This window comes from Peromyscus maniculatus, chromosome 4 (genome assembly GCF_049852395.1).
Source record: "Peromyscus maniculatus bairdii isolate BWxNUB_F1_BW_parent chromosome 4, HU_Pman_BW_mat_3.1, whole genome shotgun sequence".
In the NCBI taxonomy this organism is placed as follows: Eukaryota; Metazoa; Chordata; class Mammalia; order Rodentia; family Cricetidae; genus Peromyscus; species Peromyscus maniculatus.
Genome location: NC_134855.1, coordinates 37,875,335 through 37,903,203, shown reverse-complemented (window position 1 = coordinate 37,903,203; position 27,869 = coordinate 37,875,335). Strand labels below are relative to the sequence as shown.

General features: G+C 38.9%; 1 protein-coding gene and 1 pseudogene across 50 annotated transcripts in view; both read left to right on the top strand.

Moving 5' to 3' along the window:
* The window catches only part of Baz2b (bromodomain adjacent to zinc finger domain 2B), a 325,808-nt gene that overhangs the window by 164,436 nt on the left and 133,503 nt on the right, over positions 1 to 27,869 (top strand). Inside the window, exon 1 of one of the 50 annotated variants that reach the window (XM_076568543.1) lies at positions 24,085 to 24,122. The exons of 48 other annotated variants lie outside the window; for them this stretch is intronic. The gene's annotated coding sequence lies outside the window, so the exon portion shown is untranslated. Of the gene's footprint in view, positions 1 to 24,084; positions 24,123 to 27,869 lie in introns of those variants that run through there. One more of the 50 variants, XM_076568522.1, reaches the window with a different exon arrangement.
* LOC143272872 (enhancer of rudimentary homolog pseudogene) lies at positions 9,704 to 12,225 on the top strand (annotated as a pseudogene).

Genomic DNA, 27,869 nt, shown 5'->3' with positions numbered 1-27,869 from the left:
TGGCCTTGAGCTCACAGAGATCCGCCTGGCTCTGCCTCCCGAGTGCTGGGATTAAAGGCGTGCGCCACCACCGCCCGGCGATGAACATCTTAAAATATTTTATGAATCTCTGAGAGATGACTTGGTGGATAAGAACACATAATACTCTTGCAGAGGACCCGAGTTCAGGGTTCTTAACACCTATGGTAGGTGTCTCTGTAACTCCAACCCTCAGGTGGTCTGATGATTCTGGTTCTGTGCGCATATGCATACATATGCACAACCCCCTCCCCATTTAACCACCCCCACACACACATAATTAAAAGTAAAAAAATAAATCTTAGAAGAAGAAAAGATGCATATCATGGGTTGTGAGCTCCTTTAGGACAAAACTGTCTTTCCCACTATGCCTGTTCCTGGTGTTGGGATGTAAGCCTTCAATCTTGTCTGCAAAATTGATCAATTGACTGACTTTTAAAATGTATCTTTGTAGGCATTGCTTATGCATTCAATGAATGTTTATACAGCATAATTTTACAAAACGGTGACTCAATTATTTTCTGTTTTCTAAAGTAACTCTTGAAGATAAGATATTAATAATTTTAGACTTAGGGACCAATAGTAAATTAGCATAAACAATGAGTCACTTACACCCTCCCTATACATACATTGAACACTGGCCAAAGAATTATAAACAGTTACAGTAGTTCCAAATGACTTCTCTCCCTCCTCCCTTTCCTCCTCTTCCTCCTCCCTTTCCTCCTCCTCTGTTTCCTTCTCCTCCTCTTCCCTTTCCTCCTTCTCCTCCCATTCCTCCCTTTCCTCCTCCCTTTCTTCCTCCTCCTCTCATTCCTCCTTCTCCTCCCCTTTCTTCCTCCTCCCTTTCCTCCTTCTCTTCCTCCCTTTCTTCCTCCTCCTCCCTTTCCTCCTCCCTTTCCTTCTCCTCCTTCCTTTCTTCCTCCTCCTCCCTTTCCTCCTCCCCTCTCCCCCCCTCCTCCTCCTCTTCCTTCTTCTTCTCCTCCTTATTCTTCTTCTTCTGTTTTCCAAGACAGGGGTTCTCTGTAGTTCCAGCTGTCCTGGAACTCTCTCTGTTGACCAGACTGGTCACTCACTCAGAGTTCTGTCTGTCTGCCTCCTGAGTGCTGGGATTAAAGGTGTGCACTTTCACTACCTACTCTGGAGCACATCTTGATGTGGGGCCTGTATGAAAGTTAATGGAGAGAGAATGTTGCAGTTGTCATCTGAAGTCATACGTGCATTTTAAATAGCTAACACTCTGTATTCTTAGCTATTTTGTCTCAATTACTGTATTGTGATCATTTTTACAAATGGAATATTGACTTACTTAGTAAAATGAAGCTTACTTGTTGTTTTGGCTACTTTTGCATTGATATGGCCAAAATATCCAACAGAGACAACTGGAGGGAGGAAGGGCTTTTGGTTTGGGCCTGGTAGAAAGGTGTGGTGGAGTTTGTGACCACAGCATACGTGATAGATTCCTTCTGTAGATTCAGGCTCGGGCTGAGAGCAGAGCAGACCGAGGCACTTGGAAGCTGTACTTGTTACCCTTGGAGCCTCTTTCTACCTGGTGTGTCAACACTACCTTGTAAAGACTCCATAGTCCCCCACCCCCAATAATTGCCAGCTGCCACTGAGCAAGCACTCACCTTAGAAGCTTATAGGGGAACTTTAGATTCAAACCTTAATACTAGCCATCCTATTTTTCAAATAAAATAAAGGCATATTTCAATCAGAAAGAAATGATTTAGGAGGTCAAAGACCTTAAATAAAGGGACATATCCCCCAGCCCCAAAATAAGAATTTATCATGCTTGAATGGGTGTAGCACTTGCCAATTTAATTATGTCTTGGGTTGAGTATAATGTTAATGGCAAATAAGTATTGAGGAATTAAAAAGCTCTGGAATATGATTTTAATTATTTATTATCATACTCTTTAAATGAAAGAAATAAAGCAAGTTACTTGGAAGTTAACCCCCCTTTGTATGATTCTTAAAATTAATTAAATTCCTATCAAAGTTAGAGTCACTAATTTAAAAAATATATTTGGAGTGAAAATCATTTCATATTATTTAAATTCTAATTTTACTTGTAATAAAAATTATTTACTTCACTTGCGTCATATCATGGGAACACATGAAGTTTTTTGTAAAGTTTTTATTTTATGTGTATGGGTGTTAGGCTTAGATGAAAGCACTCTGCTGATTTTTTTTTTATTGACAAGTTTTCATATGCCCACTTTCCTGATTGCAGCTCAAATGCAGTCTGTCCTTGGAAGTGATATGAAGTAATGGTTTCTTTGGCATTACAATACATTTAAAAAAGCAATTTTTATTGTTTTACATACCACCTCCTCTTTTTTTTTTTTTTTTTTTTTTTTTTCTTTTTAAATCTCACCAGTCGAGTTATGTTTAAACAGGAAGACAGTATCTCTGTTGGCTTTGCCTTTTTCCTACCAAGGGGTACTTAGAGACTGTCTCTCCATGGCTGAGAGCACAGCAGTACAGGGTCATTTTCAAAGTGCTTACGCGGGCGGCCGTCAGTGTTAGGGCATTTGTGTGACTGTGTACCTGTTGGAGAAGAGTCACTGTGTTCCTTTGCTTTCTTTTGCTATCTAGTGCTTTGTCTTGAGTCTTAAACCGGTCAGAATTAAGATCTTTAAAAGAAGTACCACCTCCATCACTTCTACTCTGTAGGGGAGGAAGGTGATGAGTTGCACAGAGGCTGGAGGTCTTTTTATTTACTGTGTATACAACATGTATGACTGCAAGCCAGAAGAGGGTGCCACATCTCATTACAGATGGTTGTGAGCCACCATGTGGGGGCTGGGAACTGAACTCAGGACCTCTGGAAGAGCAGTCGCTGCTCTTAACCGTTGAGCATTTCTCCAGCATCGGAAGGAACCTAAGAGTGACACTGTGTGACAGTACTCTGGCAGATTGTGACGTTGGTGTCTTAGTTCTGTATTCTTTTCTGAATATTAGGTGACTTTCTTCCTTTTGGTGTGTTCTTTTCTCTCTTATATTGTTTTAACAAAAATCCTGTTTTAGGTCTGCTTTTGCGATTAAAGTCACCAATTTCCACATCAGATCAGAGATCTTGGCATCTGTGGATTGCTCTCTTCTGACTCCAGGCAGTCAGACCTGAAAAGGCATGTGGTCTATCTAGTCCCAGTGTCCTCTGTTTCCCTTCCATCCCCACACTGTCATCCCTAGCTCACACTGAGACAGCTGTCTGTTCACTTAGCACTTTCTGTTTCCAAGACCATATCTCCTCTTCTCACACTGCGGATAACGTTGCCATATTAACATAGCTGAAGTCATGATTGCTTTTTCTCACATTTATTTATGCTCTTCTCATTTTGTGGAAACATCTTTTCCCACCTCTGTGTGTAGTCAAATGCTGCACATCTTAGAATACCCAACTCAGATTCCTTTCCTTCTGGGTTCTGCCTGAAAGGGAGTGTGAATTGCAAAGTCTGGAGTCGGGGCTTCTCTGTCATTGGACACTTGGTGTTCTCTTATCATGGAATGCTAGAGCAGGAAGGCTGTAGACGGCATCTCTTCTACTCACTTGACTTTCTGGTGAGTAAGTGACTTTCCCTGGACCAGAGTTCTAAACAGATGCAGCTCTCCTAATCTCAACTCCAGAATACTTTCTTTTGTATTTTACTTCCTCAGTAAAGTGCCTTGTCTTTCATTTTAGAGGCTTTTTAAAGAGAGTGTTTATTATTTGCTTAGCTTGAGACCAGAACCTTCTTTTTTTTTTTTTTTTTTTGGTTTTTCAAGACAGGGTTTCTCTGTGTAGCTTTGCACCTTTCCTGGGACTCACTTGGTAGCCCAGGCTGGCCTCGAACTCACAGAGATCCGCCTGGCTCTGCCTCCCGAGTGCTGGGATTAAAGGCGTGCGCCACCACCGCCCGGGGACCAGAACCTTCTTTTAACCTCTTTTGTATTCTCCAATAGTTTGTATGTAACAGACTAATTCTTCCTTTCTTTTGTAGCGAATACTTACTTTTCAGATAAGAGGATGGGTTAACCTGACATGGTTGTATATACTTGTGATGTCAGCACTGTGGAACCTGGGCAAGAAGTTTCTGATTTCAAAGCCAGATTAGGTTACTTAGGAAAACAGGTCTCAAATACATAAATCAACTAAAATTTTAAATAAATGTATGCATATTTGTAAAGATATTAATGACCAAATATTATGGTATATTTGTTTAAAAGGGATGGGGGAAGCATTTATTTATTTATTTATTTATTCATTCATTTATTCTTTCATTCATTTATTTTTGAGGCAGGGTCTCCTATATTCCAAATTGGCCTTGAACTCATCATGTAACTGAAGGTGGCCTTGAACTGCTGATCTTCCTGTCTTTATCTCCAGTGGCATTATAGGCTTGTATTTCTGTGGTGTTATGGATCAAACCTAGAGCGTTTGTATATGCTGGACAAGCACTTTACCAAGTGCATGACAAATACATGCCCTGCCCCAGAAGTATTTGTCATAGTCTGATAGTAACCATCTGTTCCTACAGCTTTACTGAACACAAAGTAGTGGGAAACGACGAAATAGAATTGAAAAATTTCATTCTATTTTGGATTTGGCTTGTTTGCAGTGTTAACAACACTAACTGAAGTATAAAACTAGACATTACATCATCGTTGTAATGTCAATTTCTACGGAGCTGAGCTGTTTTATTAAGAAAACAGTTTGAGTGGAAAGGCTTTATTACAGGAGTATATGTATAGCATGAGCAAGGAGGGCACTGCCCCCCCCCAAAGCAGCAGATTTTATTAACAAGAAATATGACATAATTCTTTAAATGATTTATTATTTTGTATGTGTGTATGTTTATATGTGGACATGTGCATGTCATACTATGTGTGGAGGTCAGAGGACAACTTACGGGAATTGGTTTTCTCCTTCCACCATGTGAGTCCAGAGCATCAAACTCAGAGGGCTTGGTGGCAAGAGCCTTTGCCCACTGAGCGATCTCCTCAGCGGAAAAATAGGTAATGGTCCATTGTTTTGATTCATGAGCCGTTATTGAGAACTGCCTTGTGGAGTCTTGGGTTTTAACATTTTCCGAATATGCTTGTTTTAAAGCATGTAAGTAAAACAACTAGAATCATAGTGCATATATATACTCTATAATTCCTTTGCAACCCAGAATGAATAAAAATGGGGCATTAGAGGGCAACTTAAATACCTCTTGGGTGAATAAAGCGTGGGCTTCATGCCTACAGTTGAGGGATTCATCATCTGCTGTAGCTGTATTGCAGAGGTGACACCAAGGTGAAAGCAGGCTTGCAGAATGGTGGGAAATCATTGATATTCTAACTTGGAGGCTGCAAATGGCTCAGTGGCAGATGGAGTCTTTGTCAAGGAAGAAAAATGGCAGCTTTCTAGTGCATAGATGCTTTGCTAGCACCTCAGCACACCGGCTGTGACCTTCTTAGATTCAGACTCTTCTAGCTCTAATAAATTGTCCTCGGCTTTTATTCACCAAAAGTAGATAAATAGTAGTCATTACATTTGAGTACAAATTGAGGTGTTTCATTATGAAGAGACATAAACATGTTTTATTGTCCACTCTTTAAGGAAGTAAGCTTTTAAGGGAATTTGCATTTCTTGTCATCAGAAACCCGGAATTTCTCAGTTGATTTGCAAGATTAAAAGCACCTAGCATAGTCTTTGTTTTAGTTAAAAAAAAAAAAAAAAAAAAAGAATATTACAATTTGAAAGAAAATCCTAGACCGACACATTCATAGTTTGCAGATGAAGAAACCAAGACTCAGGCTGATGTATTCAGGACCCATTTTGCCAATTCACTGTTAGATGTCAAACCCAGGACAAATGGCTAACTGTGGTGCCTATGCCAGCATCCCTCAGTCCCTACCTGGTACAGGGTATGGCTGGCAAGCCCCGCCCCTTAATCTAAACTTCTTCAATCCAGAGGCTGGACTGCCCTTTCCTCAGCCTCCCTTCCCTATATAATCTAGCTGTTTTGGTTACCCAGCCCTTTTTGTCTACCCTCTTCCCGCCTGGCCTCTTGGTCTCCTGGCACCCTGGTCTCCTGGCTCTCCCTTCTTACATGTCCCTGCTCATGGTCATGTCCACTCTGGACTCTCTCAGATGTCTCTGCCTCTGGCTGTGCTCTCCCACATATCTATATTAAACCTTCTCCTCCACCAGATCTAGGAGCAGTCATTTCCTCCTTTTTTACTTCTTTTTTCATTGATTTATGGCTCACAGATTGATAGATTATGTTTTGTTGTACTTAGAAGTTATTTTTAATTTTGGAGATACTACTTTAAGTAAAATTAAAAATTACCATAGAAGGCACACACTTATTTATAATAGCTGCATAAAGAAAGTAACTGTAGAGTCTTTCATTTATTATTCAGTTTCAGGTATTTTCATTAGAAAGAATCCCAGCTTTCATTTCTAGCCCGATCACTGGAGTGAATAACAATTGTGTAGTTGTTTATATGAGGAATATGAAGTGATGTAGCATCAGCTTTGTTATCCCCTAATAAATACTTGTTTGTGTCTTAACCAACTGAGTCATACAGACAAGTCTCAAGCCTAAAATGGTTCATCCTACAACTTTTAACTTCTAAAGCTGTGGGAGCACTGTGCATTCAGCAGTTACTGCACTTTGAAATTTGAAGTTTGATCTTCTGCTGTGCTAGCAATAGATGAGAAGATACTGTTGGTGCCAAAGAGCCAGGAGTGAGCCCCAGGCCTGTCAGCTGTGCGGTCACAAGGCTAAAATGCAATAGTCTGTATTACACTGGGTTGCTAATTTTTTATTTTATCAGTGAGATTATAAAGTACATTTCCACTCACAATATTTCTACATTTCACTGGTTTTAATATATAATCCAATGGATATAACCTGATGACGAATTGAGCTGTATTTGCTTTGTATTGTGAATTTTAGAAATTTTAGAAATACTGCATTTGATGTTAAATTACTTAATAGTTTGTTGGTTGTATTATGAAATACTTTGAAAAATTGTTGCATGTGTCAGTGAGAACTTACTTTGACTTTAGTGGAATGTAGGTACCTATGAGAGTCCGTTATCATGTGGAGTATGTTCAGTTGAAAAACTGACCAATAGTGGAGAGTAATGTCAGGAGGACAAATGGAAACACTACCCACCTAAAATCTACTCTAGCACTGGCAGTCTCCAGTGCAGTGGTTCTCAAGCTTCCTCGTGCTGCGACCCTTTAATACAGCCATAAGATTATTTTTCTAGCCGGGTGGTGGTGGCACCCGCCTTTAATTCCAGCACTTGGGAGGTAGAAGCAGGTGGATCTCTGTGAGTTCGAGGCCAGCCTGGTCTACAGAGCGAGATCCAGGAAAGGCTCCAAAGCTACACAGAGAAACCCTGTCTCAAAAACAAATAAACAAACAAAAATTATTTTGTTGCTATTTCATAACTATAATTTTGCTACTGTTATGAATTGTAATGTAAATATCTTATGCAGATGGTCTTAGGTGACCCTTGTGATAGGGTCTTTCAACCCCCAACGGGTCACAACCCACAGGTTGAGAACAGCTGTTCTTGAGTTAGAGAAAGGAGTCATGGATATCCGTGAAGAAAAAGGCCCCTAACTTTAAAGGGTGTCTGCTTTCAAATGTAGAACTTCAGATCCAGACTTGTCATCTAGTGTCCGCAAAAGTGCGGCGAAAGGAGATACACGAACGTGCTCTCTGTGCACTTTGGAAAGCTAAGAGTAGAAGTGTTAAAATGGTTTTGAATGAAAAGTTTGAGCTTAAAGTTTCCAAAATCCTGAAACAACTTTTTAAAAACAACAAACTCTAATCCTGTGTTTTTATATAGAATGTAGATATGAAAAATATGAACCAGAATATTCTGAGGTAAGCACTCCTTGTGAATATGCTGATAAGTAGCTATTTCACCTGTTACCTACTTTAATATTAAATCATTATACTCAGATAGATGTTAAATGATAGTCACTGAGTTATTGAACAGCTGAGTAATAAGTACCTATTTATGGAAAGTGGTAAGCTTAATGACTGGACAACACAGACTTACTCATGTGTCTTACTCTATGGGTAAAAGACAAAATAAGGTTTGATTTGCTGTGTGACCATCAGCACTGTGAAGAAAAATAGAGCGAGTGAAGGGCCCCACGTGCAGGGTGTAAGTTGACACCTGTTCTCCAGTGCTCATCAAAGGCTCTCTGATCAGACAGCAGCTGAGCTGCAGGAGCGCCCCAGAGGGGAGTGCTGGGCGCGGCCCCAGAGGGGACTGCAGGAGCGCCCCAGAGGGGACCGCGGGGCACAGCCCCAGAGGGGTAGTGAGCCATGTGGATGGGATTCTGCGAGGGACAGTGAGTAAAATGCTGCTAGTGGAGAGGTTTTGTGTTCTTTGGGTCTTTTTGTTGTTTTGGTTTTGAGACAGGGTTTCACATTGTTGCCGTCAAATTCATGACAGTCCTCCTGCCTCTCGAATGCTGCGATTAGAGGCCTGAGCCCACTGTACCTGATCCTTGTTGTCAAATCAGTGATTTCCAAAGTAATTGTGTCAGAACATTGGTTGTATGGAGCGTTACATGAAAAGAAGATTCATGCTTAAGTAAACTTGGGAGGTGTAAGATTAACGTTAGGCCGGGTACACACACGGCACATCCTGATAATGGCAGTTTGGAAGGCTTAGACAGGAAGATTGTGAGTTGGAGGCTAAGATGCTGTCTCAAAGAAGAGATAGAGGGAGGGAACTAGGAAGGGAGAGAAGAGTAGTGGAGGGAGGGGAAATGAAAGAAGAAATTGTTAAACAGGGTTTGTTTTATTGAAGTTGTTCCTGGGCATCTTTTAAAGTACTCATGTGTTTATGAATCTACAGCATATTTGACATTCAAAGAATATCTTAGGAAACTGCATCCATCTCCATGCTGTTGTAAATGCCTACCAGACAGTACTAGAGGCTAACCACCGGGGTAAAGTTGCTGCTGCACAGTGTCTCTGCTTCCCCTTGGCAATCCTCCGGCCTGTGCTTTCATTGAGACACAAGTCTTTTTCACCCTTTCTTCCTTTCCTTTCTAAATATTTCTCAAATACATGTTTCTTGAAACCTCTGCTGAATACCCTCGTGTGTGTGTGTGTGTGTGTGTGTGTGTGTGTGTGTGTGTGTGTGTGTGTGTGTGTGTGTGTTGCAACAGGCCCAGACTGGCCTCAAATTTATGGAAATCCTTCTGCCTTAATCTCTCAAGTACTGGGTTCTAGGTGTGAGCACCCACACTCAGCCGGATGCCTAAGTATTCATGTAGGTTTGCACGATGTCTCATTCAGCCTGTAGCAATAAGCTGAGTAACTGGTGCCTCTTGCTGTGCCCTGTTCATCCTTGTCTTAGTGATGATTTCATTGATACCATCACTCTAACTAGGTCATTCACCTACTCAAATCCTGCACTCACTTGCAGTCACTCACAAGTCTCATGAAATCATTCATAAACTGTTCCATTTATCTGAAGGTATACCTCAGCCTTTTGTACTTAACTGCTCCCTACGTTTAAAACCATTTAATTGTACTAAAGCAGGTGCTGTGTATGCAGTACCCCCTCTCCTTATTCAGAGCTATGTGACAGACCCTTCTGCAGGGAGCCTAATTTTTTTTATCCTCATCCCGTCTTTGTTGGTTTTTTTTTTGTTTGTTTGTTTTTGTTTTTGTTTTTTAAGCCAGAGTCTCACTCTGTAGCTCTGGCTGTCTTGGAACTCTCTATGTAGACCAGGCTGGCTTAAACTCAGAGACCCATCTGCCTCTGCCTTTGAGTACGTGGAATTAAAAGTGTACACAATCACCCAGGCTATTTTTTATTTTTCAGAGTTTGAGAGTTGATGTCATCTACAAGAGCTTTCAAGGTCTTCCTGGGTAAACCCAGGTACTTATGCATGAATTTCATCAGAACACTGAGTATGAGGAAATAAAAATTCAAATCTGCGTTTCCTCCCTCCCTGCACTGCACTTTATAATTGTGTTAAATGTCTGATCACATGAGCAGATATGATCAGAGTTGAGATTAGCTAAATAGTGGAAGGTATTCTGATGGAAAGACCTCAAGTTCTCTCTCTCTGCTCATAAACTGATGGATTATAGATTAAGATGTATAGCTGTAAAGTTTTAAAAAGAAAACTGGAAAATCATGAGCTCAAACTTGGGAATGAATTCTCATGTGATATGCAAAAAATGTTATCTCTAAAGGGAAACAGGCAATTGGGTATCATCAAAGTTAAAGATACTTTTTGGAAGATCCTATCAATATAATAATAGGTCGGACACGGAGTGGGGAGGGGCCCCCAACTCCCCACCCGTAGTTGAGGGGCTGCTGACAGTCAGTGGCTGCTGAGGAAAGATGAGTTTGTTTTCTTTGTTACACTCCAGGCCTCCCTGCCCCCAACCCATGATGCTTCCAGTGTGCAGGTAAGTACAGTACCACATGGACTCGGGGTGTTCGAAAATAGGTATATAGTTTTTAAAGATGATAAAAGGATACTATGAGGAAAAACTTCAAAGCTACGTATCTGAGAATATCTAGGGTATAGAAAAGTACACAAATTAATATTGAGACTGTTTACTGTCCAATTAAAAGTGGACAAAAGACAAAAACAGTTTGACCATGTAGATACTTTTTGAGCCTATGAAGAAATGATTAATTTCACAGGGCACCAGGAAAACCCAAAATGACATTTCATTCCTCACTAAAGAGAGCAGATGAAATCAAAGTTCGAGGTTGTGGAAATGGCTCAGTGAGTAAGAGCATTTGCTGGGCTGTTGTTGGGACTTGAGTTTAAATCAGTTCATGTTTAAAGCCATGTGTGGTCATACGCAGCCTGTAACCCTGGTATTAGAGAATGTGGAAGACGAGGGGATACCTGGGACTTGCCGCCCCCCAGCCAAGCCCCTGGTCAATGTAAGACCTGTCTCAAAGGAATAAAACAGTGATAGAGGAGGACACCAAACATCCTCCCTCATCTGGCCTCTTTATGCTTATACACTGCACATGTATACCACATATACAAATCAAAAACTGTTTTGTTGTAGTGAAAATACCACATCCTGACAAGAATGTTGAGAAACTGGGTTCCAAATACATTACTGGTGGGAAAGTAAAATGATATAATTATTCTGAAAAACAGATTTGGCAGTTTGTCTCTGTCTGTCTGCCTGCCTCTCTCTCTCTCTCTCTCTCTCTCTCTCTCTCTCTCTCTCTCTCTCTCTCTCTCACACACACACACACACACACACACACACACACACACACACACAAATTATATACCTAGCATGATGCATCCCACAACTTGGATCCATGTCAGGTATATTTGACTAAAGGAAATGAGCCATGAAAGACAATTGTATGAGTCCATTCTCAAAGGCAAATACAATAGCAGTATATAAGCCAGAAAAAGATTGTGTTCTTGGGGGTTAGAGATGTCAGAGGGGAAGGGCTCGGATGTGACTTAAGAGCACAATGAGAGGCCTTCCTGGTAGTGCTGGTTACAGGACGAACAGAAAGGACAGTTGCCTGAGATCAACATTTGTAGGTGGCTTCTTGGTTTTGAAGTGCAGGCAGCATGTATAAGATGTAGTTACTAAGGAAACAGTGACTGATATGTGGGACTTGATTGTATCATCTTGTCATTTCCTACAAACGTGGTTATTTAAAAAGAAAATGCTTTTAAGAATATGGGTGGCTGCTGTGGTGTTAGCGGCGGCTGCAGCAAAGCGTTTGGCGCCATGTCTCACACCATTTTGTTGGTACAGCCTACCAAGAGACCGGAAGGCAGGACTTAAGCTGACTATGAGTCTGTGAATGAGTGCATGGAAGGTGCTTGTAAAATGTATGAACAACATCTGAAGAGAATGAATCCCAACAGCCCCTCCGTCACATACGATATCAGTCAGTTGTTTGACTTTATCCATGATCTGGCAGATCTCAGCTGTCTTGTTTACCGAGCTGATACACAGACGTACCAGCCTTATAACAAAGACTGCATCAAAGAGAAGATCTACGTGCTCCTTCGTCGACAGGCCCAACAGGCTGGGAAGTAGTTGAGTTGGAAGCATTGGGGGCTGAGGGTGGGCTTGGAACAGGTGCATACAGTGTGCTGTAGTGAACATTTTGTATGATAGTAATCCTGTTTCCATTTTGTTACTAGAGCCAAGATTGAATGTATGACATGATAGTGAATGATCTTTTCATTCTGAAACCACCATTGCCCCTTTGCTCCTTTCCTTTCTTTTTTTACTTAAACATTTTTATGATAATTCAGAGAGAAAGTGGTCTTTGCCAGTTAAGGTTGGTTACAGTCCTGGAAACTGTTTGTATCTGCCTTACAGCAGTGAGTGCACTAACCCTTTGTGGGGGTAGGGATGGTGACAAACTTAGTTATGTCCTCTGGGAAAGTCTTAGTGAAAAATAAAAAATGTTCTGTAAAAAAAAAAAAAAAAAAAAAAAAGAATTGCTGTACTATGAATCGAACCCAGGGCCTTACACATGCTAGGCAAGCAGTCTACCTGCCACTGAGCTAACTTCCAGCCTTCTTTAAACTTTTATTTTGTAAGAGTCTTACTAAATTGCGTAGTCTGGCCTTGCTATCACTCTTTGTCCAGGAAGCCCTTGAACTTGGAACCTTCCTGTCCCAGCCTTAGAGTAGCTATTGTTCCAGGCCTGCGCTGCCAGATTGGGTCAGCTCACTCTTCTTTCTGTTCACCTTTGAGAACCAAAGTGTTCCACGTCCTCATTCAAGACAAGACTTTATCCATACTTTATGATTTGTGTAGCTTTCGACCTCCCCCAGAGGTTTTCTTCACTAATATACCTAACACATATCCACTGTTTTCCTCTTGAGTATTTTTTCTTTATTGTCAACTGTAGACTTGCCTGTCCTAAGTAATGTGATAAACAGAAGCATGAGGGTTATTCCTTCGCTGGCATTGCTCAGGTTGAGTTGGCATAGAAAAATATCAATCTCATTCTTTTTAACTGCTGTGTGCTATTTCATAATAGAAACATGTCTTAACTTTTAATTTATTTATTTCACAATATTTCCAGCCTTTTCACTCTACCTTCAGCCTACAATTTCATTTCTTAGTATGATTCTTTATGTTTACTATTTGAGAACTTTCCTTACATAGATATCTATCCATGGAATTACCATGTTAGAGGTTTCATGATGTTTTTACTTTAGAGCATGTCTACTAGCTTTCTGTTGTCTGATAGCTTTCTGTGTTTATTTTACTAGTTTACACCACCCATGTCAAAGGCCTGCTGGCATTTGCTTAGTTCTTCCTTTCCCAGTACCTGTCTAGAACTTGTAATAAAGTCTAACAGATTTTAATGTGTAGGTTTCTATGACCATATGACTGAACTTGCCTAGTCTTGTCTGATATTGGAAGATAAGCAGAATCGTCTTTGCTTAGTACTGGATGAGAGGTTTTACTCCTGTAATATATGTTTATGTACATATTATATATAAAATCTGTATATTATATAATATACATTTTGTATATTATATATACACATCTGCAGATGTCTTTTTTCTACTGTGATCAGTCAGAATATTAAAAATGCATTCTTTATTTTTGTAGCTTCGATATTCATCTTTTTGTTTTTTTCTTAAGACTTAATTACAGAATCCTATTCTTGCTTAAACTAACTTAGTAGACAAACTATCACAATATCCTTCTCAGAAATTTATTCCTGGCCTAGTGATGGTGGTGCACACCTTTAATTTCAGCAGGCAGATCTCTGTGAGCTCCAGGGCCAGCCTGGTCTACAGAGTGAGTTCTAGGACAGCCAGGGCTGTTACACAGAGAAACCCTGTCTTGAAAACTTAAAAAGAAAAAAGAAATTCCTGTTCCAATTTGTCCTACTTAAAACCATTAGGTCTGTATTTTTATATGTGCATGTGTGTGGGTGTGCATATGCCATGGCCTGTGTGTAGAGATCAGAGGATGAGTTGGCCCTCTCCTTCCTCTGTGTGGGTGCTGGGATCGAACAGATGGTTTGGCGGCAGCACCTTTACCTACTGGCCATTTGGCTGGTCCTCATCTTTAGATCCTTTAGCCATTCCTTATTCTAAAAGCAAACCACAGCCTCAAAACTACACTTGTACTCTTGAGGCGCCTTGATTTTTTTTTTCCCCTTTTCTGTACTGGTCTTCATGGCATTTTATTTACAAAAAGGACTCTCCTGCTGAAACCATTTAAAATTGTTCCTTTTAGCTGCTTAACATTTTCCAATCTATTACTGAAGGGTTTTTAGTCCTTCTCTCACTCCTCGCATGACTGCAAATTTCCAAAGAGAAATCCATATGAATGAGACTTTAAATAATTAAGCAGGAGGTAGTCAGTAGATAAGGGTACCACAAACGGTTTATTTGATGAGTGTTCTGTGTTTTAGTATGGACCCATAAGGAGCTGTTGGGGTTCCATCCAAATGACTGGAATTGGTGTGTAGGTTGTTGAGTACATTAATGTACTTTTGTATACTGTTTTCTTTTTCTTTTCCTTCCTTCCTCCCTCCCTCCCTTCCTCCCTCCCTCCCTCCCTCCCTCCCTCTCTCTCTCCCTCCCTCCCTTCCTTTCCTTTCCTTTTAGATTTTTTTTGAGATAGTTTCTCTGTGTAGCTGTCGTTGTCTTAGAACTTGCTCTGTACACAGACTGGTCTTGAACTCAGAGATCCACCTGTGTCTGCCTCCCACGTGCTGGGATTAAGGGTGTATGCCACCACTGACAACCCATAGATTAGTTTCTTAATCTTTAATGCACAGAATATTCTGGTCGTTAAGTGTGGGCTGAGTCTGAGATTTTGCATTTTGTAAAAATCCTTTCAAGGGCTTTTAGTTTGTGGCCTCTGTTTGATTAGCTAAGAGCCTGATGAACTCCTGAATGGCCACACTTAGGGCTGCTCCTTTTGCACCATATAAAAGTAATGCTTTCACATTGCTATAGATACGTGTTTTGTTTAATTTTGTACAGTTTAATTGATATTTTGCTATATTAATGGAAATTTATGTATTTCAGTAAATATATTGATTATGGGTTAGTTACTGCTCAGAGGTGTTAACATCATCTATTCAAAGCCATCCTTCAAGGTTATCGTCATCATCATCATTATCATCATCATCAATTTTTCGTGAACACTATAGACTAACTGAAGACTTCAAGTATGCTACATAAGTGCTTCACTGCTGAGTGACCCTGCAGCCCCCAGATTTTATAGTGGCCTCAGCAGCTGTGAGACAATCCAGAAAGTTGAGCTTAACAAGCCGTTCTAAGTATTTCATTTATTTTTCTGGTAGAACTAGAATTCATAATTGTTTTTCATTATTTTTGGATATTATTCTAATTTAGACATTAATGTGTCACTAAAGTGAGAATAAGAAACAATTTTCCGTTTAACTCGGGTCGTTTGTGGCTGTAAGCACTTACCTTTCCCCTCTGAAAGGCGTGGGTTAGTGGAAATCCTACAACAGAGGCCCCCTGCCAGCCTTGCCTGCACTGAAGGTGAATGGGGACTAGTACATCTGAGTGGGCAGGATGGATGATGGTTCTGGACTTCAAAGGGTGTCTATTGACTGGGGTGTTGATATTGCAAGATTAATAATACCAAATAGTCTCCTGTTCTACTCAACAAAATCACAAATCTTTGAGTAAAGTCTTCAGAATTACTTAATTTTTGACATGGGAATTAGCAATCAACATATGTAGACCCCAAAGTAAAACATTTTTTGGGAGAAATGTGTTTTTTATTTAAAAACATTAGACTGATTTTTCATTTTGATAGTTAATATACAGCCCTATATTGTTGCATTTAATAAATTGTCAGTAGTGGAAAGTTCTAGAGGATTTATGAAGTGATTTAGAATTGACTTACTATTTTTTCATTCTTATGCATCATTCACATTGCTCTGAAGTTGTGCATATGGAACTTATGTCAAATGTTGGTCTTTTCAGACCAGGTCTAGCACTTGTCTTTAGACATTGCCCTTCTTTGTTTCTTCTGGTCGCAGCCATTGATTTTCTTTTTAAAGGTACATTAATAGTGCTGATGGAGCAGTGCAGTTAGAATTTGCATTAAAAATAAATGTGGGGAATAAAAAGCAGCGCTGTATAATATCAGAGTCTCGGTTTTCCCTTCCCAGTAAGTTCTTCAGTCTAAAGGACAAAAATCCTGAAGAGGTCAGGGGGAAAAAGGCCAGAGAAGGAACAAATGATGCAAAAAGAAAATGACCCTGAGGTCCCGGTTTAATACATATGTATTTCAGGTTGATGGTTGCTTTCATTAGCAGGCCTCATTGTTATGCAATGGCTGTTCCTCTGCAGCAAAATGATCTTGTACTCACAGGCCTTGCGTGTATCTTCTCTGTTACAGTTACTGGAATGGACATCTATCTTTGGTTTACTTTTACCATTTTGTTAAGGAAAACAAGGAAAATTGAATTCTATTCTTTTGTTGCTAAATTTGTTTTTAAAAGGCCTTTAAATTTGTATTATGGAAGTTTTCTATTTTTGTTCTCTGGTGTAAACAATTATAAGATGGTTAGTATTTGTAAACATGTTAATTATGATTTTTAAGTGAATAACAAATTTAATTGATTTTTATTAGCTACATAAGCATATGTTTTCTAACCTTTTTAAATACTGAGGATGATTTTTTTATTGCAACAAAATTTGGTAAGCAAGATCTGAAAGCTGCAACCTTTTGCAACAGCAGAAATTGTGTCTAGAGATTACTGCAGCCTGTGTTTTCATAAAATAGATTCTGAAATAAACTATTTCAGTGTTGTTTTCCCCCCCCTGGAGCTGAGGACCGAACCCAGGGCCTTGCTCTACCACTGAGCTAAATCCCCAGCCCCCAATTTCAGTGTTTTTACGTTAGCGGTGACTACTGGACAGCAGTGCAGACACTCGGAATGCTTTCAGCCAGTGAATACAGGCATGGGTCAAACTAAAGTGGATACAGTGGGCATTAGAGTCATTTTGCAGCTTGACAGTGCTTGACAAAGTCTGTTGGTTTTTGGAAAGATTCTCAAAAATTGTCCCCACATGAGAATCTTGGTTTGTGTAAGTACAAGTTAGTTTTATCACATGCAAAGATATATGTGGTAATAACTGACCTTTTGGTTCACTTAATGCAATCCTAGCAATGTCTTGGCTACATTGACGAAACAGGATCTGTTATAATATGTACAACGGGTTATTAATGCATCATATTGAGTTAATTTGTACTAAGGGTGTTTTATTCATTGTGAGCAAGGTAATGAACAATTAACAAGCTGTTCTAGGGTTAGTGAAGGAAAGGTTGTGGGCCAAAAGAACCAGACTCCAAGAGAGGGTCACCCTAGGTTTGATTAACCCTGAACTGATAATGAATGGAGAGAAGCTGTGGGAAGCACAAGAATGATCTGGGAAGTCATAGGACATAAAGTTTGCATCTTTACAAAATGGAAGAGACCCACCCCACTGTGACTGTTTGATTTGCTATTATCTCTTTACTTCACATGGAATGGGAGTGTGGCGTTGATACATTTCAGTTGCATTCAGTCCAAGTACACAGCAGTTGACACCATTAGGGAGTAATGTCTGGGGGTTTTCTTTTTTGATGATGTAGTGGGGCAGAAGGCATTTCCTTATTCTTTGTTTTGTTGTTTTCCCTGGACTAATAACATCAAAAGTAAGCTCTACATGTGAAAACACGAATGTTAAGGGGTGAGGCTCAATATGGAGATGGAGTTGTCTCCCTGAGTTAGGAGTGCCAGACTGAATAGGACTAGGATTCATCATTGATTCACTCCCAGGCAGACATGAGAGGCCACAAATGAAAGCCTTCTCTGTGAAGACCTGGGTGTACACCTTCACATCTTCTTCCTCCCTTCTGAAACCACACCTTTCCCTGAATGCCTGATGGACTCAGTCTTCAGGGGAGACTACATTTAGAAGAGACTGAGTTGGGAATATGAAACGGAATTTAACAAAGATACCTGAGGATTCAGATTAGACAGATTAGAATTCTTGACTACATCACTTATTAGTTAAGTCATCTTTTATTGTTCTATGACTATGGCTTTTGTTGAGGAAATGATAAAAGAAGATGGCACAGGAAATTCATTGTTCTGAGTCCTGTAAATATGCCGAGAAAACTTTTATTAAAAATACAGAAGAAATTTGTCTTCATCATGGGAACTAGGTAAAGCTTTGGGTTTGTGAATTGGTATCTTATGTATGAGAGTGAGGATTTTGGCAATTATCTAATTGCTTCCCTTGCTGGCTAAACTCAGCTATAAGCCTCGTGTCATGATGTGTATGAACCTAGTGACAGCATTTCTGTATTCTGCTTTACCTCGTATGTGCTTTTCTTACTTTTCACAATTTCTTGAGACAGTGTCTGTATGAGCCAGGTGGGTCTCCAGCTCATGATCCTCGGTAGCTTCCTGAGTGTTAGGCCTGAAGTGTGCCTTCACAGGTGAATGTTATTTTATTTATATAAACTTACATTTAAAAGACACTCTTTCCTATTAGTTGTAAGCCACTTTACGTTCTTTTGGTATAAAATGGGAGATAAGTGGTGTTTATTACAGAACAATTTTATTTACTACTATGTGTGATTGTGAGTGTGCGTGAGTGTGATGTGGGTGTGTGTTTGCGGGCATTGACCAGCCACTGCGGTGGCGCACTAGTGACGGTGAGAGGACAAACTTGAGGAATCTGTTGTTGTTCTCTCTGAGTTCCTGGGATCAAACTGAGGCCATCCTGGGATCAAACTGAGGCTCTGGGAGGCCAAGCCTGCCTGCCTTCTGTTCCTGGGCCATCCTACTGGCCCTTCCACACGTGTGTTCAATCTCTTCAGTGCTGTCAGACTTGCCGGGGGTGGGGGTCTTTCTGAGGCCCTTGGTCCTCATGACCCCACAATTACAGTTAGCTGTGTTAAGTGTGCCCTATACAGGTGTCTGAAGGACAAGATGGGAGGGAGGAGATACCCCTGAGAGGGGAAAGCGCCCTTTGTCATCTGAGTCACAGAGTGCCATGTATAGCAACTGCCCCTTTTGTCTGAACTGTAAGCGCTCTTCAGAATTACGTTCATTCGTGTGTGTGTGTGTGTGTGTGTGTGTGTGTGTGTGTGTGTGTGTGTGTGTGCGGTCAGAGCACAGCTTGTGGGAATTAGTTCTCTTCTTCTACCATGTTGGTTCTGGGGGTCATATTCAGGTCCTCTGTGTTGGCAACAAGCACATTTGCCCCCCACGGAGCCATCTCTTAGCCCAGGACTATACACTCTTACTAGTAAAGCTCACTGACTTCTGCTGCAGGAGCCACTTTGAATGACCAAAGTATCACACTTACTTTCTGTTCCTCTTCACAGTTTTCTGTACCATTTTCCAAATGCGAGCTATCGTGGGACCTAACCTAGTCATGGACCTTTGAAATAGTTGAAATAATAATTTTATAATTTAAAACTTAACTGTTCATAGCCAAAAACTGCACATATGGTCGGAATTCCATTTACAGTTTTCTCTGATGGAATAAGGACCATGTTTGCATGCTAGGTGAAAATAGGGTATTTGTGTTACTGAATTTGACCACACATCACTCAATCAATCAATCAATTTATTTGTTGGTTTTTCCAGACAGGGTTTCTCTGTGTAACTGTTCTGTCCTGGCTGTCCTAGAACTTGCTTTGACCAGACCAGGCTGGCCTCAAACTCACTGAGATTCACCTGCCTCCACCTCCCAAGTTTTGGAATTAAAGGTGTGCATCACCACCACCACCACCACCACCACCTGGCTAGCTGGAACTCTGAACTGCTTAGTTACAGTCTTCTGAAAATTGCCAGTTTCATTGTGGTAAAGAAAGCGTTAGTGATGTCAGCACCTGTGTTAATGTGATTCAATACTCTTGGAATAACACAGTTGGTATTTGTGACCGGACTCCTGAGAGTCTGTCTATCTGGCCCAGAGTTTTCTGTTCAGGTGGATTTGAGTTTTCTGTATTGATTTTTGTTGTTTTCTGTTTTTCTTATTTCAGCACATAAAACTTTTGTTTTGCAAAATGAGTTAGTATAAGCTTAATTTAATCAAAATGACTTAAATGTTTGATGTGCTTATATTGTAAAATGGTCTTTAATCACTCTTTGCATTAAAATTATTGAAAGTTGTATTCACAAGTCCAAATATAATTAGTAATATATTTTTAGCAAATAGATTTTTAAAGATTTATTTATTTTATGTCTGAGTACTCTATCTGCATGTATACCTTTAAGCCAGAAAATGGCATCAGATCCCACTAGAGATGGATGTGGGTGTTGGGACTTGAACCCAGGTCCTCTGGAAGAGCAGCAGTGGTCTTAACCACTGAGCCATCTCTCTAGTCCCCACAAATAGATTTTTAAGATGAATACAAGTTTTATAGATTTTTGAAAATCACCTAGATACTGTGAAAATAGTAACTTGTTTTTCATTTTCAGAAAGCTAAGGATTTTAGATTTTGTAGTGATAATTTAAATCAATCTCCATCCAGCTATATTACAAATTTCAGAGAAAAGGGCAAAAAGCAAATTGGGAGGGAAAAACTAAGAACAAAGAAATGCAATTTTTAAAATAACAATTGGATATTTTTTAAGGGCTCAGGTGAATATTTTAAATTTTATTGTTTTTTAAAAAGGAGCTTAACATGTAGGGAGTCATTTTACCTTATGTAAACTTTTTGATACATACCATTTTTTCAAAGATTACTGTATATTATACAGCAGTCTAATTACTCTATTAAAAAGACTCATGCTTTGACAAATAATTAAATGTTAATCTTTTATTCTAACTCAGAAATTCCTTGTAGCTACCTTTTTAAAGCAGTTGAAATTTAAAGGCAATTTTTTTTTAGCAGGTTCTTGAATACTTATTTTCTTTAATTTAGAAAAAGAAATCTTGTTAGCCTTGCCTTATTTTTACAATTTGTTTGCCAAAAACCAGTGTTTGGAACCTGCTTAAGGCTGTGAGCAGTCTTTATTGTAAGTTGAGTTCCTGCGAGTCAGAAATAAATCCTTCTTCAAAAGGGAAGGAGATGATTCTTCTCTTTATTGTAAGGTTTGACCTCAGCAGAATTAAGAAAAGAACAATTACCTGAGCCGTCCCCTTACCTGGCTTAGTTTCGTCACGTGAGCATTCCGGTTACGGTGAGCTAAGTGCTCCCTCCACCTGCCTCGCAGTTTGTTTACCAGGAAATCAAGATGTGTAAACTGCAGGAAGTACTATTTGACCCTCTCCGACAGTATCTCATTACAATAATTGCTAATCTCTGAATAAGACAGCCATGTTTGGTGAGAGAGAGGTTGTGTTAGGTAGATTGTAGGTGTTTCAACAAACAGAGCATTGCAAATGCTAACTTGAATTGTGTTTTCATTGTGGCGCTTGATAAAAGACATATAGTGACCTTTGGGGTCAGCAGAGCTAGGATACAATAGTAAGTATTCTTTCAAGCCTTTCAACTGAAAATATCGGGGCTTGTTGTGAAGTGCTGTCTCTGCCCTGAATCGAAAGGATAATGGCTACTTCCTGATTAAACCCTCCACAGTAAGCTGCCAGTGTTGTGCTGAATGTCTTTCTCCTGCTAACGAGAGCATTTGCTGTTTTCTTTATTGTGTATCACTGTGTTTTCATTGACGAGTCTTTTAGAAGTATTTCCTGAACTTGAACTTACATTTTGAGTAGAAACTACTGTTTTAAGTTTGGAGGATTTTTTAAAATTCGAAAGTATTTCTGTTTTGTATCTTAAATCCGACCATCTCATATACTAACTGTATATATTTTGGTTAAGAAACAAGCTTTAAAAAACCATTAGCATGATAAGTTATAGTAAGCCGCCACTTGCATAGTGCTCTCAGCAAAAATCCTGAAATAACATGCAGTAAATCTTATTGTTTTCAGACTCTGGGATAGATTCTAATTTATTTTCTAGAAGAAATTTCTGTTTCCATGCTGTCATAATGTATTGTTTTAATTCTTATTGAATTGTTTTCTTACATTAATTACGAGGGCCCTGTGATAGCAAAATGAATGTTAAGTACTCAGAGCATAAGAAGGAATAAAGAACTGCTTAGCTTTAATCCTGGAGCTGGCAGCCACCCCATCTGTGGCCTTGGGACAGTCATTTAAACTGCTTACCTTGTTTTCTTGTTTCCTACACAGGTGCTTAAGTAAAATGTGTTTATTTATTGCAATACAAAATATAAAGGAAACACATTTTACAAGTGCTTTATAAAATAGAGAACTAACTTCCCAGATGGAAGCATTAGTGTTATTAGTATATAGAAAAGCAGGAGATTCACGTTTTTTACAGTGAAATGATCATCTAATTTAAGTACAACTTGTTTTTCTTAACCCTTCATTACCCAAGAATTATGAATATTGTTGGATACATGACTAAAATAACAAGTAGGTGGCTGATAGTTAATTCAGTCGAGTCCCTAGCATGCTTCTGACCTTTGTAAGGATGAGCTTACTTAGAGAATAGAGAAGAGTGTATATATTATATGCTGGGAAGTGTAGGTTATTTAAATATTATCATCTTTAATATTTAAGCTCCAGTTGTAAGTATTTTGTTCATATAAGAGATAACATTTTAAAATTATTAAAAATTAAATGCAGTTTCTGAAGAAGGCTATAGAATCTAAAATAGGCAAACATTTAAAAGTATTCTGGGGAAATAAATAATCTAGCTTGTGTTGAGAGAATTGAGGTACCTTCTTTTCAAAATGCTTATCAAGTTCAATTTGATTCAGTAGTTTTAAATATAAGTTATTGTTGTATCTCAGAAGGTTCTAAATATTATGTTTAATGTCAAGTTATGAAAATAAAATTTACAACAGTGCCTCTTTCATTTGGTAGTGATAAGTAATAGATGTCATTTATTGTTACATAGAAACCGATGGGCTAATTTATCATTTTATATTCATGCTAATCACATTAGGCACGGTATCACTGCTTCCCTTTTCATTGCCGAAGAAATAAGTGTAGAGAATTTAAATACTGTGACTAAGGTCCTTTTGCCAGTGTCAGACTCAGGTGAGAAACACTAACAGAACCCAGAATCCAGAACTCCAGAGTCCTATAGAGTCTTTAAAAAAAAAAAAAAAAAAGACACTTTATATTTTGTTGATTATAAAGGTGCCTTTGGTTTAGATGGATTTATTTATCAAATATTTTAGAGTCCCTCCAAGTTTTCAGACACGGTATGAAGTAAAATTACTAACAGTTGGAAGCCAAACAAAACCCTTGTCTCAGAAAGATCACAGTTTTAATGTAAGAAGTAGAACATTAGCAAGCTCTGATAGTACAGTGTGATAACTGATAAAGTGCAGTTCAATACACAGTGCTAAATGCTGTATAAAGTGATAGTCACTATATTGTTTTTATTTAAGATTATTATTGCTATCACTATTACTATTTTGACATTCTGATGATAGAGCCTTAGAGAATGTTAGGTACCCTACCACTGGACTATTCTAGGTATCTGGGAAATAACAGTAAGTAAACCTTCCAAAGATTTACTTTTGTATAACATATAGTTTGGGTAGAGATAAACTATAATGAATAATTTGTGAAATATATGGCATGTTAGACTGTAAATGTTACTAAGCAAGAGAGAAAACTAAAGAAAGGGAGCAGGATCACGTTTGTCACTGTTCTGGGCTCTGGAAGGACTTAACCAAGGTGGTGATTGAGCAATGATCAAGGTAATCTATGTGCATACCTTTCCAGGCCGAAAGCATTTGGCAGGGCATGCCTGTTATGACCTTAGGAAACAAATGGAGGCCATTGTGGTTGGAGGTAAGAGTGAGGAAGAGGGGAGAGTAGGAAGGGGCATTTCAGGAAGAAGGAGGAGGAGAGGCTGTTCACACGAGACCCTTCAGACCCCTGTTAGTTAGGACTTAGTGGAACTCAGGCTTTTGCATAGATCTAGTTTGTAGTTTTAAAGGGTCATTCTATTGACTGTGTTGAGAATAGGCTGTAGTCATGGAACATTGTTACAGAGTTCTTTAATCTAACAGAAGGGAATGGCTTGGTAGAATTTAAACTCTGGATGTTTTGAAAGGTAAAACTGAAAAGATTTCTTGGTGATGCTCACAATGAGAGGGAGAAAAGATGACTAGAAGGGTGATGTTGCCATCACATCAGCTGTGAGATGAAGAGGTTTTCCAGGTGAACCATGGGTAGGGATAAGGAATCAGGACTTTTTCCATGTGGTACATTTTAAGTGCCTAATAGAAGTACAAGGAGAGATGTAGGAAGGCTTCCCCTAGACGATAACAATCTAAATTGATATTGAAGAGTGAATTTGACTTATCCCAGCATAAGAGATGTTTTCGCATAAAACTCACAGGTGTTCCCTGGAAAACCTTTACACTTGGGTGTTGTCTTCTTTACATACTTACTAACATCCAATCATCTGGAAAGTATTGTTATTATTACTTTTAAATTATTTTATGCATTGCATTGGTGTTTTGCCTGCATGTATGTCTGTGTGAGGGTGTCATATCCCCTGGAACTGGAGTCACAGACAGTTGTGAGCTGCCATGTGGGTGCTGGGAAATGAACCCAGGTCCTATGGAAGAGCAGCCAGTACTCTGAACCACTGAGTCATCTTTCCAGCCCCGAGTGTTGTTATTTGAAATGTAATAAAGTTGTTTATGTCAAAGAACTAAGGATCTTGGATAGTTAAGTTTTCATAGTATTTCAGTGACTAATCATGAGCTGTACTTGAGTGCTTTAGCTGTTGATTCTCACCATAGTGCTGCAAGGTCAATATTATTCTCATTTTACATGGTGACAAAGTGGGGACAAGAAAGATTATTAATTGTCTCAGAGATTAAGGGTGTAAGGACTTTTTAATTGATAAAGAATGGCTTTTAACTTGTGTTTTGTCAGCGTATAGACCAGCTTTGGCCTCCTTTTTGGCTTCTGTGGTGGTGTGGCAAGTGCTTTTCCTTGACTGGAACACTAATCTCCAAGGCACTAGTACTTGTTTTTAATGTAAAAATGAACTGCCCCTCCTGTATTTCAGTACAGATTGCTACTGTACCTGGCTGTTGAAACAGCTTTGCTTTGGAGACTGTTTTTATAAGTACATGCCTTTATAGCACTTAACATCATATGCTGATTTTTTCTTTCTTTCTTTTTCTTTTTCTTTTTTCTTTCTTTCTTTTTTTTTTTTTTTTTTTTTTTTTTTTTTTTTTTTTTGAGACAGGGTTTCTCTGTGTAGCTTTGGTGCCTGTCCTGGATCTCACTCTGTAGCCCAGGCTGGCCTCGAACTCACAGAGATCCACCTGGCTCTGCCTCCTGAGTGCTGGGATTAAAGGCGTGTGCCACCACTACCCAATATGCTGATTTTTTTCAAAGGACTAGAAACAGTTTATTCAAACTTCCTACACTTATCTTTAAAGTCTTCTACTTTATTGTCATACTCTAACTTAAAGTTTTGTAAGTATAATTTATTTTAATGTCATCGTAATCATTAAATAAGCTATTTAAATTATTTGGTTGGCCTCCAAAATATCTTTAAAATAATTATATCTAAAATAGCTGTAATTTTCATATTTTAAATAACTCTACTAAGAATTAGAGTTATATGGGTTGACTGTTTCTATTTAGGCATAGAAAATGTTAGCATACACATTAATAATATGTCAGTGTATTACTCATTTTTAAAGTATTTATTTGGACAGCATCTTGGTTTTTATTCAATCAGGGAAAATGAGAGCCAAGTGGTTGCTTATGCCTAAAATTCCAACACTGAGGTTCATTTAGAAGGATTGCCTTAGAGGCTGAGGCCAGCCTAGGGTACAGTTTGTTTAAGGCCAATCTAAGATACAGCGAGATACTCTACAAACAATTTTTTTTTTCCTTTTGAAAAAAGGGCAATCAGAATCTTATGTATTTTTCTGGAATGGTTCCCCCTACCATTTGTTATTGAAATTCCCACTTAATGTGTTTGTTCAAGTGTAGGACTGGATTCCATGTTGCTTCACATGTGTTGGGTTATTAGATCCTGTTTTGACAGCCTGAGCCACTACAAATGTATTCTGGCAAATAAAATCCAAACAAATATTAAGTATGAGTATTGATTTGATAACTTAAGCAATTTGCTCAGTGTTATAAGCAATGCATAATCAAATATTAAATGTGTTACAGTAATTTTAAAACATTAAGCATCTCACAAAAGGGTCCAAGATCAATTGCTAAATGAGTGAGTTGTATAAATAAAACACTTGGACAGCAAGGGAAACCTGGTAAATAGAGTTCCAGAGGAAGCCTTTTCATTAAACGGACCAGAGTGAGATCCCTGAGCACTAAAAAAACAGCTTCAAGCACTAGTTTAAGAAACAAATTTCCTGAGATAGAATTAACTGTCTAGCAAATCACCCTCCAATACATAATTCAATAATTTTGTTTTATGTCATTTTGCAATATATATCACAAAACTTGCCATTTGGACTAGGGTTTGTTTGTTTGTTTGTTTTTGGAGGAGCATGGTTTTTGGTTGGTTGTTTTTTGTTTTTGCTTGTGGGCGTGCTAGGCAAGTGCTCTACCATTGAGCTATAGTCCTACTCCCAACTTTGGCCATTTTTTTTTCCATTTCTTTGGAGACAGAGTCTCACTATAATGCCCTGGCTATTCACTGTGTAGACCAGGCTACCACAGAGCTCCCAGAGATGTGTGTCTTTCCTTGCAAGTGCTTCAGTAAGAGGCTATGGCACTACACCTGGCTGTGTGAACATTTGACTGTATCTAATTCAGTATTGTGCAGATATTCCTATTATTTCCACAATGTTCTCACCACCCAAAAATTCGGTAATTGTCAAGCAGTAATTCTAATCTGTTTTTGTCCTATAAATCTCTCATATTCATACACTATTTTATTGGGCAGGCTTATTTTACTTAGCACAAACATTTCAAAGATGATTCCTCTTATAGAATTTTGAGAACCTCGTTGCTTTATATGATTCAATTATGTAAATAAAGAAGCATGATCTACCCTTGTGTATATATATATAAAATTATATTTATATATATACCATCCATTTATATACTAATGGCTAGAGTATACTAGTATCTGCTCGAAGTTTCTGTGGTAATATTATGCTTAGCCTTTTGGGAATTGTCATGCTTCAGTTGAAAAGAATATTCACCTTAGGAACCTAGTATTATATAGAAAGCATGGGCTTGTGGAGATTTGGCTCAACAACTAAAAGTGCTTGCTACTCTTGCAGAGGACCAGTGTTCCATCCTCGGCACCCAGGTCAGGAGGCTCACAACCAGCTCCAGGGCATCTGACACCCTCCTTTTGCCTCCCTTGGCATCCACATACATGAATATGCACAGACACATCAGCATAAATAAGAAATAAAGTGAAATTTAAAACGCAAATTATGGAAAAGATGAGGCTGAATCATTATTGCTTTCAGCATATATCAGATATTTTTCTTTGGAAAAAAGAAAAAGAAAAGCAGCCGTATATGTGTTATGTGTGAGAACATGTTTGGGTATAAAGGGCTTCTGTTTATAGTGAAGCTATCAAAAATGAAGCATTCTCGGTGTACACAATCCCGGTCTGGGTGAAGTATTTCACAGGCTGTGATTATTGAATCTGGATTCCTCATTCCCTGGGCACTCTTTATAAAAGAATACCTGTTGATGTTTCTATAGGTAATCCTTGTAACTTAGTGTGTTTCTGTCTGTTTCTTCAAATGAAAGTTTATTGGGTGTATCTATGTGGCAGGGTTTTCAGAGGCTTCTAAAGTGGACAAAATAGATACAGTAGTTAACAGTCTACTGGTAGGAG